Here is a 14827-nt window from a genome sequence, read left to right as displayed (position 1 = left end):
TACTTTAATCCAGACAACAAGTCTGGAGTTGGGCAGACCAGGGATGGTTCAAGTGCAGGTCAGAAATGACATCACTGAAAAACTCAAGCTAAACCTCCAGGCATCATCCTGGCAGGAAGAAGCCTGTAGGGCCCAAAGATATCCTCCTTGGCTTTTTTTTTTTCCTTTTCAGTACTAGAGTTTGAAATGGGGGAGGGGGAGGAGATGGAACTTTACCACTCAGCTACACCCCAGCCTTTTTGTGGGGGCAACCAGGGATTGAACCTAGGGGCACTCAATCACTGAGCTATATCCTCAGTCCTTCTAGTATTTTATTTAGAGACAAGGTCTCACTGAGTTCCTTAGGGCCTCGATAAGTTGTTGAGGCTGGCTTTGAACTTTTGATCCTTCTGCCTCAGCCTCCCAAGCCACTGGAATTACAGGCGTGCGCCACTGTGCCCAGCTCCTTCTGACTTTTGATTATGGAAAGAAAGCTCTTCAGTAGACTTGTACTTAGATTTTCCTGGGTGGCATGCATCACAAGGACAACCCTGGCTGAAAGATGTCTAAAGGAGAAAAATGAGCAGGAACTAGGTAGTTAAAAATGGATATTAAATTACTCAGCATACATTTGACGTGGCAGAATTTATATTTGGTTTAACAGAAGTCTTTTAAAAGATGATGATGATGAAGAAGCAATGCCAGAATTGTAAGAAAAAAATAACACCAGATCTTGATTTCTAACATCATTTTAGAATAAAAGGAAGCAGGACTCTTTGATAAAATGGTTCATTATTGGGTTATGGTGGAAAATAAATATGCCTAGAGGATCTTGCAGTGACAGAAAATAAGGAAATGCTTAAAAGCAAGTATGTGTACACACACAAACACACACACACACACACACACACACAAAATCAGAAAACCTTGTTGATGGGGTATGTCAAAGGGGTACAGGAAGCAAATAAAAGACCACTCAATGGCCAAAACTAGAACAATTTGAACAATAAAATGAAGTAATATTGGATTAAAACTCAAAGTATAAAATAAATCTCCATGAATTCATACCAAAAGTGACATCATGTATAAGTAATTCATTAAGTAAATAAATGGAGAAGAACATATAAATATCCTCTGCAGAATTCCTCATACCAATTTACTTTCTCAAGGAAGGGGCTGAGTGTAGTTCAGTGGTAGAGTGTGTGCTTGGCATGCACAAGACCCTGGGTTCAATCCCCAGCACAAAATTCCAAAAGACATATCCTACAAACATATTTTACTAGCACTGCTTAAAATTACCAAGGACATAAAAAAAAAAAAATCTAGAAATTGTCCAAGAGGAACGTAAGGAAATCTGAAAACTAAATCTAATGAGGCATCCTGGATGGGAGACTGAAATAGAAAAAGATATAGGTAAAAACTAAGGCAATCTGAATCTACTATGGACTTGAACTAATAATAATGTATCAATATTGATTTATTAATTGCAATAAATGTACCATACTTTGTCAGATGTTACTAACAGGGAAAGGTGGTGTGTGTGTTGGGCAGAGGGGGCGATAAGTCTCCATATCACCTTAGTTTTTTGTAAATTTAAAACTGCTTTTAAAAAATCTGTTTTGAAAAAATTCAAGAGCTACTTGTAACACTATCACAGTATTAGCAATGTAAGGTATATTTGATCTATTTTGTTTTCCACCATGAGCATGTGCAGTCAAACATCCAACAGGTTATTTTTTTTCCTATTTATTTTAGTTAAAGGATAAGTACTTGCTCATTCTAGATAGACTAGAAAATACAAATTTTCACTGTAGATAGATTAGAAAAATACAAAAACTCGTATAATACTACCAGCCACAAATAATGATTATCATTTTGATCTGCAGCCTTCCAGCCATGTATGTACATATCTATTCATCTGTATACAACTCCTTAATCATCCGTTTCCTCATTCACACAGACAAGCTTAGATTTGACCTCAAAGGTAACTTTTTCTGGGAAATCTTTCCTGCTTCCAAGTTAAGTCTTTTGTCCAGGTTAAGTCCTTCTGACAAGCCACTTGCATAGCTCCCCACAGCACTCTTTCCTAGTGTTGATCACATTTGTAATCAATTCAAAAATTAATCATTATGAATGTCTGTCCACTAAAACATAAGCATCATGTACTATTCATTGAAGGTTCCTCAAATGGTGCCTTAAACACAGCAGGTTTCAATGAATGGCAAATGAACACATATGCAGTAAGGTAAATATATTGCTACTAAAACAATATGCATAGCTATAGGAAATGTTTATGATATCTCAGTGAAGAAGCAAATGCAAAACAATGTATATAGCAGATTCCTAATTTTTGTTTCAATAATTAGCAGCAATAATTGTACATACAAAAACAAATAAAACATACAAAACGCCAGTTCATAGTAATTAATTCTGGGTGAAGGGGTTCATAGGCTTTCTTTTTCTAGTAAATGTATTTGCCATGTTTCAATTTTTCATAAGTATGCATTATTTTTAAAAATAAAAACAAGGATAAAATATGTATTTACTAAAGAAAAGTTGAAAAATAAAAACAATTTCTTTTTTTAAAATCTCTTATTGTCAACTTCATTACACCAGATACAACCACAATTAACAATTCAGCATGTTTTCCTTTTAATTTGTAACTTACATATTTATTTTCAACATGGCATAGAAATTTATATTTTGACTTTTACATCTCATTTCAATCTTACAATCACCCTCAGACACACAACCCTTGGCCACAGAAGAAGTGGTACAAAGAGACTGAATAATGAGTGCATGGTCACAGAATTGGTCAGAGGCAGGCAGAAAAATGGCATTTCCCGACTTCTACACTCACTTCTCATTAGCCCTAACAGTTCAGCAACAAGTTATCAAAGCTAAGGTGTCATATGTACCATGTAACAAGTGAATTCAAGTTAAATAGTTCTATAACTTTAATCACTTTAGAATATTTAAAATTTTCATAGTTAAACAAATATTCATAGTGGCCTTAAGAAAGAAATATATCAGTAATGATTTTTTTAAAAAGCATAACTATTGATAAGGTGAAGGATTCTGAGAGAGCTCAAGGGAACTACAGTGGGTGAAAGAAGAAGTTCAAAGGTAATATATTATGTGGTTTCATTCATAGTGCATTCTCAAAATGACAAATATTTCAGAAATGGAGATCAGATTAGTAGCTGCCAGGGATAGTGATGGGGAAGAAAATTAAGGATTACTATAAAAGAGTACCATGAGAGAGATCTTTGTGGGTATGGAATAGTTCTGCATCTATGATAGTTCTATGCTGGAATTAGAAAATCTACAGATGTAGAACTATACACATGGGGTAGTTGGTATTGCAGGTTTAAAAATAGTGAAACCTGAATAAGCTTTGTGGATTATATCAATGTTGATTTCACAATCTTGTTATTATTAATACAAAATAGTGTTGTACAATGTTACCACTGATAGAAAATGATGGTAGTACTGATGGGAACTAGCATTTTGGCATTCCTGTGAAAATTTATTTTTAAAATGAGCAAGAAAGACAGGATTAAAAAAAACATTAAAATCTCATAATTTACCCTTACCAAAACCCCCTTATATTGGGGTTTCAATCAGACTAATTACTGGATGTAGAGGGTTAGGGTTAGTATATAGTATAGGAAATAATGTGTACAGTAAAGGAGAGAATTCCTAGAGGAGCTGTCCAACCACAGAGTGGAGTCTCAGAGAGGCATTGAACCCCCCAATAGAGATCTCTGAACAGAAAAGATGATTTTCTTAAAAAGGATATCAAACTCATGAGTTTACAAAATGGACTAAATACTTGTTTTATAGCCCTTTATGAATTTAGCAAATACATGGCATAAACAACCCAAATTCAAAAGAAAAGCTTTGCCAAGGTTTGATCTAAAACAAAGAAGATTAATGATCTAATAGGTTCTAGAGAAGACTGCCTCCAGCTGCAACAGCAATCATAATCATAACAGCAATCATAATATGGTATAAGACCATGAAATCTAATAGCGACTCTAATCTAAGGAACTACTCGTACTTCATCACTCCTAATAAATGCAGATTTACCTTCTAAACTTGTTCATTGAGTGGGAGAGGACCATGCTGGGGCCCCAAACCCAGGCCTCACACATACCAGGCAACTGCTTAACCATAAGCTGCACCCCTAACCCCTCTACAATTCTTACAGAAAAAGTGGACAGGTAAATTTCTGGCAAATGAAAGGTAAAGAATAATTTGCATACCCCAGCAACCCTCATAAAACTCAAGGCTTTGAATCTTCTGAGTGATTTACAAGCACCCTGAGTTTCAAAAAGAACAAAACTGTTGAAGAAAATATTTATATAAGGAAAAATATGTGTATATTAACTAATTAGGATCATTGTTTCTGAGGTAACCAAAGAGTTAATCACTGATTTTGAAGTTTTCTAAATAAAAGAAAGTAAAGGAAAAGAAAACTGGTTGTAATCGCCACACAGGAAACTTTTGTTGGATATACAGAGGACTCAAGGAGCAGCTCATGATACTAATGGGAAAGTGCACTTTAGCTAATAGACAGACCTAGAGCATAGAAATGGAAGATACCTTGCAATACTTCACTTTTTAAGATGTTTTAGGGAATAAGAAAATATATTATCATCCACTTCATTTCCCAACATATATAAAATAAAAATACTGGACATGGACCTTTGTTTGTAATACTATGCATCATCAATTCCTCTCAAATAGTTATTTCTAACCCAGAAGGCTGTCTGTCTATTATAGCCTTCCTATTCCAAATTTACAGATGCACTCCATCAGAGCAGGGCAAACTGGTTGCCATGTCTGGCAGTATTACTATGAACAATCCTTTACTCTTTCTTTATTCACTGTCTTCATTAGCAAAAGGGAAGCTGTTCCCAGGAGAAAATATTGTTAAAGGGTCAAATACAAAGCAGGGCCAACATGCGTTTTTATTATAAACACAAAAATGTCTTTACATTTGATTTTTCTCTTGGTAATCATCACTGAAATTATTAATATATGATGTAAAATTTAAAAAAAAAAGAGCTTGTGAAATATTCTTCTAAGTGGGACTGGCGGCCATCCTTAGTCATTTATGAATTTCACCTCATGATCCTAGTTTCTTTTTTTGTTTCCCTAGTATCACTGACAACAAGAGAAATCCTGATCTTGTCTAACCTTATTCCCTCATGCTACCAAGAGAAATCAATTGGTACAGAATTCAATAATAAAATGTCTACCCCCACTACAGTATAATTGTTTATATATACAGCCATTTTATCCACTGACCTCTTCAGAAATAAAGCACTCTATCTCAATCATTTTATATCACTAATGTTGATCATGAGGCTTGCACATAGTAAGCACTAGGGAAATATTACAAAAACATTTAATAATCCCTGCAAAATTTTCTACAGAGGAACAGAATTTTTTATTAGAATTTTTTCTAAGTTTTTCTAGAAAATATAAAATAGAATATCGATATCAACAATTTATGCTTTGCCTCTACAGTTCATTGGTTTTCATACCTCAAGAGTTTCATACTACCTTACTAGTCCAGGTAGTTGAAGCTCTTATTTTTTATAATGAAGTTTAGGACTTTAGAGGCAAACAAAGAGATCCTCAAGGATAGGTATTATGCCTTATTTATCTCTGCATTTCGAATGCCTGGTTATAATATATGAACTCAATAAAACTTTGCTGAATAAATGCATTATTGAATTGATACACATTGTATTTTCATACTATTTTTCCTAGTGGCCAAAAAATAATTTTCAGTATTGTATCCATAATCCATGTAAAAAGATTCTGAAATATTTGTCCTACTAGTGTTTGTATGATAATTTGATATGGAGCCATAAGGTATCAAATTGAATTCAGTTCCTGAGTCCCACATAGAGCAAAATTTGAAAATAGTATTTGAAAAAAAAAAGAATAAAAAAACTAGCTAGTATATATTCTCTGAAAACCCTTCCCTTAGGGTGACCATGGCAAATGGTGGACCTGAGCTGCCAAGCACTTTTATTTAAGGAGGGTAAATGAACAGTGATAGGGGTACTAAAAAGTCAGAAGTAGTTAATCTCCTTGTAAAGTCCACATTGTCTTGGCAAATTAATGTTCCCAAGAGGAACTACTACATTTCTATTTTGAAACTGATTTTAAGAAGGTGTTTGTGAAGTCTTTGGATTTATTTTCCCTCAATAATATATGTAAATCAAATTTTCTCAGCTTATAAATTGAATGATGATTTATCTTACTAGAATCTGAAAATCCAGCTGTGTCCTATTCACTGTTTTTTAATGCCTTTCCCACACAGTGACTAAGATTCTTGGGACATGAACTTAGTTTATCCTAAAATATAATCAACATAAATTTTAGTTAAGTTATATGACATTAGATTAGCTTGGAAGAATGAACTAAGAAAAAAAAAAAAAAAGAACAGCCACAAATATAAGGTAACAGTGTGAATGTAATGAGAGAACTGATACAATTTGTAATTTAAAAATAAACTATAACCATAGACTAATCTAATTTTGTTTTGTTTTGTTTACCAGGGATTGAATCCAGTAATGGCACTTAATCATTGAGCCACATCCCCAACCCTTTTTATGTTTCATTTTGAGATAGGGTCTCACTAAGTTGCTTAGGGACTCTTAAATTGTTGAGGCTGGCTTTCAATTTGTAATCCTTATGCCTGGGGCTCCTGAGCTGCTGGGATTACAAGCATGTGTCACTATATCCAACTGACTAAGTTCTGCACTTTAGAAATCTAACACTATATAATTTCAATTTGTTTACTAAACATTCTAAATTGTAAGAGAAATCTGCCTTCAAAATATTCTATACAGACCTTAGGCAATATCCCATTTTTAAGCCATGTTAGCCATGTACCTTGAACACTTAACATCTGCCTCCTGCTTACACACACACACACACACACACACACACACACACAGAGAGAGAGAGAGAGAGAGAGAGAGAGAGAGAGAGAGATTCATCTTTGGATTTTAAAGTATGACACAATGAACTCCAACATTTGCGGTTTATTATTTTTGATAAAGGAGACCCTCAAAAACATCCATAACCAACACTTTCAAATTACTCTCCTATGATGACAAACCATAATATTTTGGGTCTTGATAATCTTTTAAACAGAAGAGTAAACATCGAAATATTAAATCAGGAGAAATTTTAAAAAGCACAAAAATCTCCAATAGAAACAAAAATGCTCGAATAATTTTAAAACAAATTTTTGCCTTCTTCCTAAGAATGAACATCTACATTTTCTACTATCATTAATGAAGTGCAGGGTCCCTTTTTCTTGTTTCAATTGCATTTCCATCTCATGACAGAATTCACTGAATAGGAGGAATATTTCCTTATCACAGAAAGTTTCTACTTTGTAATCTCTAAGAGGGAAAAAAAAAAAAAAATCATTCTTGGCTCCTGGATCCAGCAATGTTGAAAAGACAACTCCCTAAGATGTTAAGATGATTCTGAAACTGCCAGTCTCTCATTTTCACCCAACAGAGAATGAGAATCTATATTTTTAATATTATTATATGTAGGAAATAGCATGACATGTGAAATATATAAAAAAAATTGCTGATGGCAAATGAGTTCATACTATAGGCAGACAGAAGAAAAGCTATTTCATATACTAAATTTCAAAAATCTTTAGAAATTAAGTTTAGAAAGTAAATTAATCCCAATTGGAATCACTATTATTCCTTCAAGCAAACATTCAACAATAACCTATATCCAAGAATATTTATCAGAAAAATAATTTGAATATTATTTAAATATAAAGTCTTGGAATACCAAAAAAAAATCCAAGCATTTCTTCTATGTAACTAACAATGTCACTGGACAAACTGTACTACAAAAAAAAAATCAATGCAGATTTTAGAAATGAAAAAATAACTATTCTTAAACTATTACCAGTATGTATTATAATACAGTAATATGTTAACAATTATAAAATCAAATATTTAGATGTTAGGTAAACTTGGTCTCTGTACTCACCAGTCTGATTCTAAATGAAGTAAATCATCATTGGGGCAAAGGTATACACATCTAAACTGAAAACAGTCAGTTAAAGAAATAATCCAATGAATCATTGTAAATTCTTATGCCAATAAAATAAAAACCCAAATTGGTTCTAATGTATTCTAAACATTGTCTATATTTCCTTATTATCTATATTTTATATAAATAAAGAACACATAATTATGAAACATTTATTTTTATAACATTAATGTGACACTGGCCAGTATTAAGCATTAGTGGAATACTAAACAAATTATTTTTATAATAAAGTACACTAAGACCAAAACTAAATATTCCTATTTAACAGAAAAGAAAATCTAGGTTTGGATTGTTCTTGAATTCTTTTATGTGAACCCTGAATGACTAAAACACTATACCAAAAGAAAAATCAAAATCCATACAAATGATAGATTTTTCTTTTGATATAATCAGAACTCAAAAACTATTTAAGATAAAAACACAGTATTAACAAAAGCCAAAGATAAAATAATTAAAAATTAAGTAAAGTACTAACACTTTGACAATTTAAGAATTAATTAAATTAATTAAAATTAAATTAATGAAGCACATTATGGAATAAGAAAGGGAAACACACACCTTAATCACAGTGCCCTTAAAACAGCAATAGTTCACACTGATTTCAAAGATGCTTCAACATCAAAAACAACAGCACAATTCCCTCACAGGTTCTTTACAACCACTACTCTGCAGTCCCAAAGGAGATGACTCTATAATGGAACCTTTACTTTCCAGTAACATGGCAAAAGATCACTTTACAATATACCATGTGGACTTTAATCCACTGATTGGCCCATTAATACACACCAATTTTTAAAACACTTTCCTACACAATGCTCAATTTCCTCTTCAATGGAAAAAAAAGTATATCTACCTTATATAATTATAAGGAATAAAGACAAAGTATGCACAGGGATCCTGCAGGATTTCTGGCACAATTACAAATTATGAATATACTATAAAGTTGTAAAATAACATCTTTAAAAAGAATGAAAGAAACAAGACCTCAACTGAGGATCTTACATCATGCAAACTAAATCTGGTAATGTGACATCAAAGTTCCCTTTACAAAAATTACCTTAAAACTGTAACAAAATCACCAAAGGTTCTATTCAGTGAGACAAATTTAAAATGTAAAATAAGGGAAACTAGATGAAGTAATATTCACTGGCTGCCTGCCACACATTAGGCATAATACTAGAGGCACATTACAAGAAATCTATGATGTAGGTGATCTTAGTGCTAAGGAAACTGAAGCTCTCTGACAGCTCTTCAGTGGCAGTGCTGGGATCCAACTCTGGCCTGTGTAGTACCAAAGATGATTTTCTTTCCACAGTGTCACACACAATTTATAGAAAAGTAATGAGGAAATTTGGAAAGCATAAATATTAGACAAGTGCTCTTTTTTGAAACAAAGGACTTATTTTCATTTAAACGTTCAAGGAGCAACAATAAAAACACTAGCTCTGGATCAATGATTGGAAAACTGAACTGAAAATCTTACACGCCAATTAGACAAAGATTTTTTTTAAAATCAAACACAGTAAAATATTCATTCACCACACAAGTTGCTTAGGAGGCACAGAAAGATACAGAAGGTGTATAAACTTTGAGTCTACAAAAACAGTTCATGCATTAGATTTCTTTAGAATCCTAAATGTAAGATTAGATATTTCTCTATTTTCATGAAAAAAAAGTCACATTTATTTTTCAATAATGGACTGAAAATACATCCAACAGGCCATGAAGTAATTTTGCTGCTTATAGAAGAAGTACTACTACAAATTGGTAATTTACATGAAAAGCATGATTTGGAGCCCAAATGAAAAGCAAAATAAAAATTAATCTTGGCCAATGCACACCACAAATCACCTTGAAAGGTTCTCCTCAGAGTAAAAAGCCAGACTCTCCACTTTCTAGCTAATGATAGAGATATAAACACTTCCAAACAAAGCAAGGGTTATTATTCTTGACTAAAAGACTATTCAAGTTATGTTTCCAGATAATGATGGGTTTTGTTGTTTAGGAACCAATCAATTCCCGATTGTCTTTTGCCAGGTCTGAATTCAGCCTGACTTTTCCTCCCACCCCTACTCTGCCAATTAGCACATTTTGGACCACTGCACTTCTCACCTAAGATAGGGTAAGTTGGTTTACAAGTGTTTTAATATTTGATATTACCAAGAAAATCAGAAACAATAGTACATTCTAATGATTCATACAAATGATTTTCAGGGAATCAACAATATAACTCTTATTCATTAGCAAGAAGGACCTGGATGTGAATCAAATATATCAATGTCAAATGTACCAAATATATCAATGATATAAAAAAAGATTTGTACAGTTTACTTTAAACAAAGATGGTAGAGAAAATGCTGAATACAGTCCTCCTTAGTTTGAAAAAAAAAAGTATAATTTCCTTCCTCAATTTCATTTGTCAGTTAACTACACTGTGGTTCTAACCTAAGGGCTGGGTTGATTAACCCTGTGAATCAAGAAGTTGAAATGTTATATCTCTCTCTCTCTCTCTCTCTCTCACACACACACACACACACACGAAATAATTCTTAAATTTTTAAGTGTATCGAATAGTTTGAAATAAGGAAAATATAGTAAAACTACAAGTTACTTTTAATTTTTTAGTTTTAAAGTAATAATTATAGAACATTTGAAAAATACTGGCCTGCATAAAAAAAAAGACAAATCACCAGCAATCATACAAAAGAGAGATAACTACCAGAATGTTGATAACTACTAACAAGTTAATGTAATATTCCTCAACTAAAGATTTGTTGTAGGAGGTGCAAATCCAGAATCAAACCATTTCTGCTCATTGGTCCAAGCTATCATCATCTTATTATAACAGCCTGCTATCTCTATGCTGCTTCCATTCCTGCTCCTCTCCAGTCTATTGTATCCCAAAGAGCCAAAACAGTCTTTTAAAATGTCATATTTCATTATTTTCCTCAACATCTTACAATGGCTTCTCATTTCATCAGAAAGTAAAGGCCAAAGTGCTTATCATGGCCAGCAAGTCTCTCCAGGTTAAGCCCCCAACTTCTGCTTAGCTTCCCCTATTTCTCACACACACACTCTGCTTAATCTGTACGAGCTAAACTGACATCCACGCTCCTGCTGGAACACAGTTCCCTCCACCAGGAATACACTTCCCCAGAGATCAACATTGCTTTCTTCCTCCCCAGCTTCTTTTAAGTCTCTAATCAAATATCCTTTTTCAGAGACTTCTCTAATCAACCTTTTATAAAGTACTAATCTTCCCATCTACCCTCACTTGGTACACTTTAGCACTCTTGCTCTGTTATACTTTTTCTCCACAGCACTTACCAGCAATTGACAAACTATTTGCTTATTGTTATATCTGTACCAAGGACAACATAAACTCTGGAATGTAAGTTCTGCAGAGAAAGAAAATGATCTATTTTGTTTTTCCCTACTCAGTACTTTATCTCTAGGTCCTACAACAATGCCTGATGTGGAGGCTAAGTATTCCTATGTGAATAGCTGATTGACTACATGAGTAATTAAGATTAGAGTGTATTTAAAATTTAATCTCAGCTTTTAACATTTACTATTATTTGGTAAAGCATTCCTAATTGTTAGCATTCTATTTTAGATATACACTATAGTATAGTCAATCTATTTTCTACTTTGAATATTTAGGTGTTTCTAAATATATGACTAAATATACAATTATCATAAGTATCTTTATATACACTTCTATATATTTAAATGTCTTTTTTTCTGATAGTACTGGGAATTAAGTTCAGGGTCATTCTTCCACTAAGTTACATTTCCCACCTCTTTTTATTTTTTATTTTGAGACAGGATTTCCCTAAGTTGCTGAGGATGGCCTCAAACTTGCAATTTTCCTCCTCAGCCTTCCAAAACACTGGGATTACAGGCAGGACCTATTAGCTAAAAGACTTTCTTGCACAGCTCTGATAATTTTTCTATGATATTCTTTTAAACTTATTCTATATCTATTTCAGACAAATTTTATTAAATTCCCCTATTCTATCACACCTCTGAATCAAGAAAGGTTAATTAGAATTTTCACTTAAATTGTATTAAATTCACAGTCAGGAAAAATCCATATAATAATGGATCTTCCTTTTCAGAAACATGTTTGATCTTTCTAATCAAGTATTTTTATGTTCTGCTACAAAATTAAGTTTTTAAAAAATTAATTCCTGCAGTTCATTTCTTTCAAAATACTTAGGGTTTTATTTTCCATTATAGTATCTAATTATGTATTGTTTGAATATTGAAAAAGTACTGATTTTAGTATACTTAGATTTCTACTCAAGTATCTTTATGTTCTGCTACAAAATTAAAAGTTTTTAAAAAATTAATTCCTGCAGTTCATTTCTTTCAAAATACTTAGGTTTTTTTCCATTATAGTATCTAATTATGAATTGCTTGAATACTGAAAAAGTACTGATTTTAGTATACTTAGATTGTAACCAACTACATAACTTCATATTAGTTCAAACAGGTTTCAAGATAATTTCCATAAGATTTTTAAGTAAATGTACCACTGAGAATAATTATAATTCTGTCTTCTCTCTTGTCAGGGCTGTCCCCCACCATGCAGTCTCTCTGATCCTGACTATCCTTTATTCCAAGAAGGCATCCTCCCTCCTTGCCAGCTTTCTACTTTGTTGTGCCTGCTTACCCTTGTTTCTCATACAAAGGTATGTGGACCATACATAACGATTTATTCAGCATCTCTTCCCATGATCCAGGTAGTGTGCTCTTACATGGGGGAGGTTATGGGTTGACTCTCTGTCTATGCCTCTGACAATTCATTTCTTTTCATACTGTCTCTAGCAGAAATGCCTTCAATTTTGAAAAGTCCAGTAGGAAATGTTTTCATGTTTCTCTTTGTATTAATTTTGGGTCAGCAATGTTTTCTTCTGTTGTTTCTTTGACCAATGCATATGCTCTACTTCTTTCTGATATTCCTATTTGACATCATATCTCCTAACCTACCTTCCTTTTGTCTTCCTTTATCATTTTCATTTCCCCCATCTTTTCCCTTTATAATTAGGAAAAGATTTCCTAAGTTCATATTTCTGCAGTTTTCTAATTTTCTGCACACATAGATTTTAGTTTTGCAACCATGTTTTCCATGCATTCACAATCCTAACATATCGCTCCCTATTCATTACTGACATCCAGCTTTTACAGCTTTAATGATGGAATCTTTTATTTTTTTTAGTTGTAGATGGACACAATACCCCTATATTGGTTTTTTTATGTGGTGCTGAGGATCAAACCCAGTGCCCCACACATGCTGGGTGAGCACTCTACCACTAGCCACAAACCCAGCCCCTAATGATGGAATCTTTTTGACAACAAAACCTTAACAGATTGCCAGCTTAAATCCAGTAACCTGGAGTGTTTGAGGCGAGAATGTTGTGAAGTGGGAACTTGGTGACTAAACCATTTGTATGAACAGGCTTCTTCTCGGGAGGTACTATGAGCAAACTCTGGATTATGAACACTTTTCACAAAATACCAATACTTCTGGTCAGAGAAGCAAGAGAGAAGTTTAAGTATTATGCCTTGTACAATCACCCTCCCAAATAAGGACTCTTAGAAAGGTTCTCACAAGGGTTGTCACCCAATTACTTCTTTCATTGTAGGCACACAATAAGTGAAGATAGGAACATAAGAGAGAAAAAGACAACAAAATAGCCAGTGAAGAGGTCACTCTAGCCCTTAGGTTGCCAGTAGTAAGAGGCATGATTATATTCTACATTATAGTTTGGGAAGCAGATAAGGGAGCAAAAGAAGTCCAAATAAATTAAATTGGGTAAGATAATACAGTCATAAGAGCTCCATTTTAAAAGAATCTTCTAGGTATGCTAAAAAAAAATAATGTAGCTTATTTTTAAAGAAGCCAAGAATGATATGTCATTTATTTCAGGAAAACTTCAGTGAATATTAATTTTAAAAATAAGGAAGAATAATCATTAAGATCATAATCATAAAGTGACTACCTGACCAAGTGAGAATGTGATGACTTGTTTAAAATTAATAGATCTGTAGCATCATCCTGAGATTAATATAAGAACATCATCCTGGTAGATAAAGATCCTGAATATAAAATCCCAAACAGAAGATAAAATGCAGATTAAATATAGTTTTGCACAGAGGTTCAACACCAGCTCAATTTTTAATTTATATTCTTGCCTTATATACCATATTACAAGACCTTTACCATAGATAGACTGATACTTGTGAAAGAAATGACATCTTAAAACCATGACATCATGCAAAAAGTGAATTCTAGAAAACTTAGTAGGAAAAATGTCATTTCTCAGTACCCCTTTTATGATAGCACAGTTGTGAAAACAGTCTCACTAGGAGGAGTAGGGAGAGAAAATCTGGAACATCACTTCATCCTTGAGCGTGACAGGGAAGAAACCACTCTAGTATTTCATGCAACAAAGCTGAGCAGGAAGGGTCAGAACTTAAAAATCAATTCCCTTGGTATATTAGTCTGTTTTCATTAAATTACAACTGAATCTGCCAATGATGCTTTAAAATATAATAAATTTTCCCAGGTATTAAATGAAAAATATTCTGGATAGGAAACACCATTACATAATTTTCTGGAACCTATAATAAATGATCTTGGGAGAAGGGAGAGGTCATTATTTTTCAAATGTTTAAAACAGTAGAAATTCAAGGTTTTTTGAGTGTTTGTTTTGCTTTGTTGTTG

General features: G+C 33.1%; 1 protein-coding gene and 1 non-coding gene across 5 annotated transcripts in view; one reads left to right on the top strand and one right to left on the bottom strand.

The window, feature by feature from the left end:
- Window positions 1-14827, bottom strand: part of Peak1 (pseudopodium enriched atypical kinase 1) — a 248208-nt gene that overhangs the window by 175910 nt on the left and 57471 nt on the right. The gene's annotated exons all lie outside the window — the stretch shown is intronic.
- Window positions 1157-1227, top strand: Trnaa-ggc (transfer RNA alanine (anticodon GGC)). The gene has a single exon. It is a non-coding gene; the product is annotated as a tRNA-Ala (tRNA).

This window comes from Callospermophilus lateralis, chromosome 3 (genome assembly GCF_048772815.1).
Source record: "Callospermophilus lateralis isolate mCalLat2 chromosome 3, mCalLat2.hap1, whole genome shotgun sequence".
NCBI classification, from domain to species: Eukaryota; Metazoa; Chordata; class Mammalia; order Rodentia; family Sciuridae; genus Callospermophilus; species Callospermophilus lateralis.
Note: the sequence above shows the minus strand (reverse complement) of the source record. Positions and strands in the feature narration are given on the sequence as shown.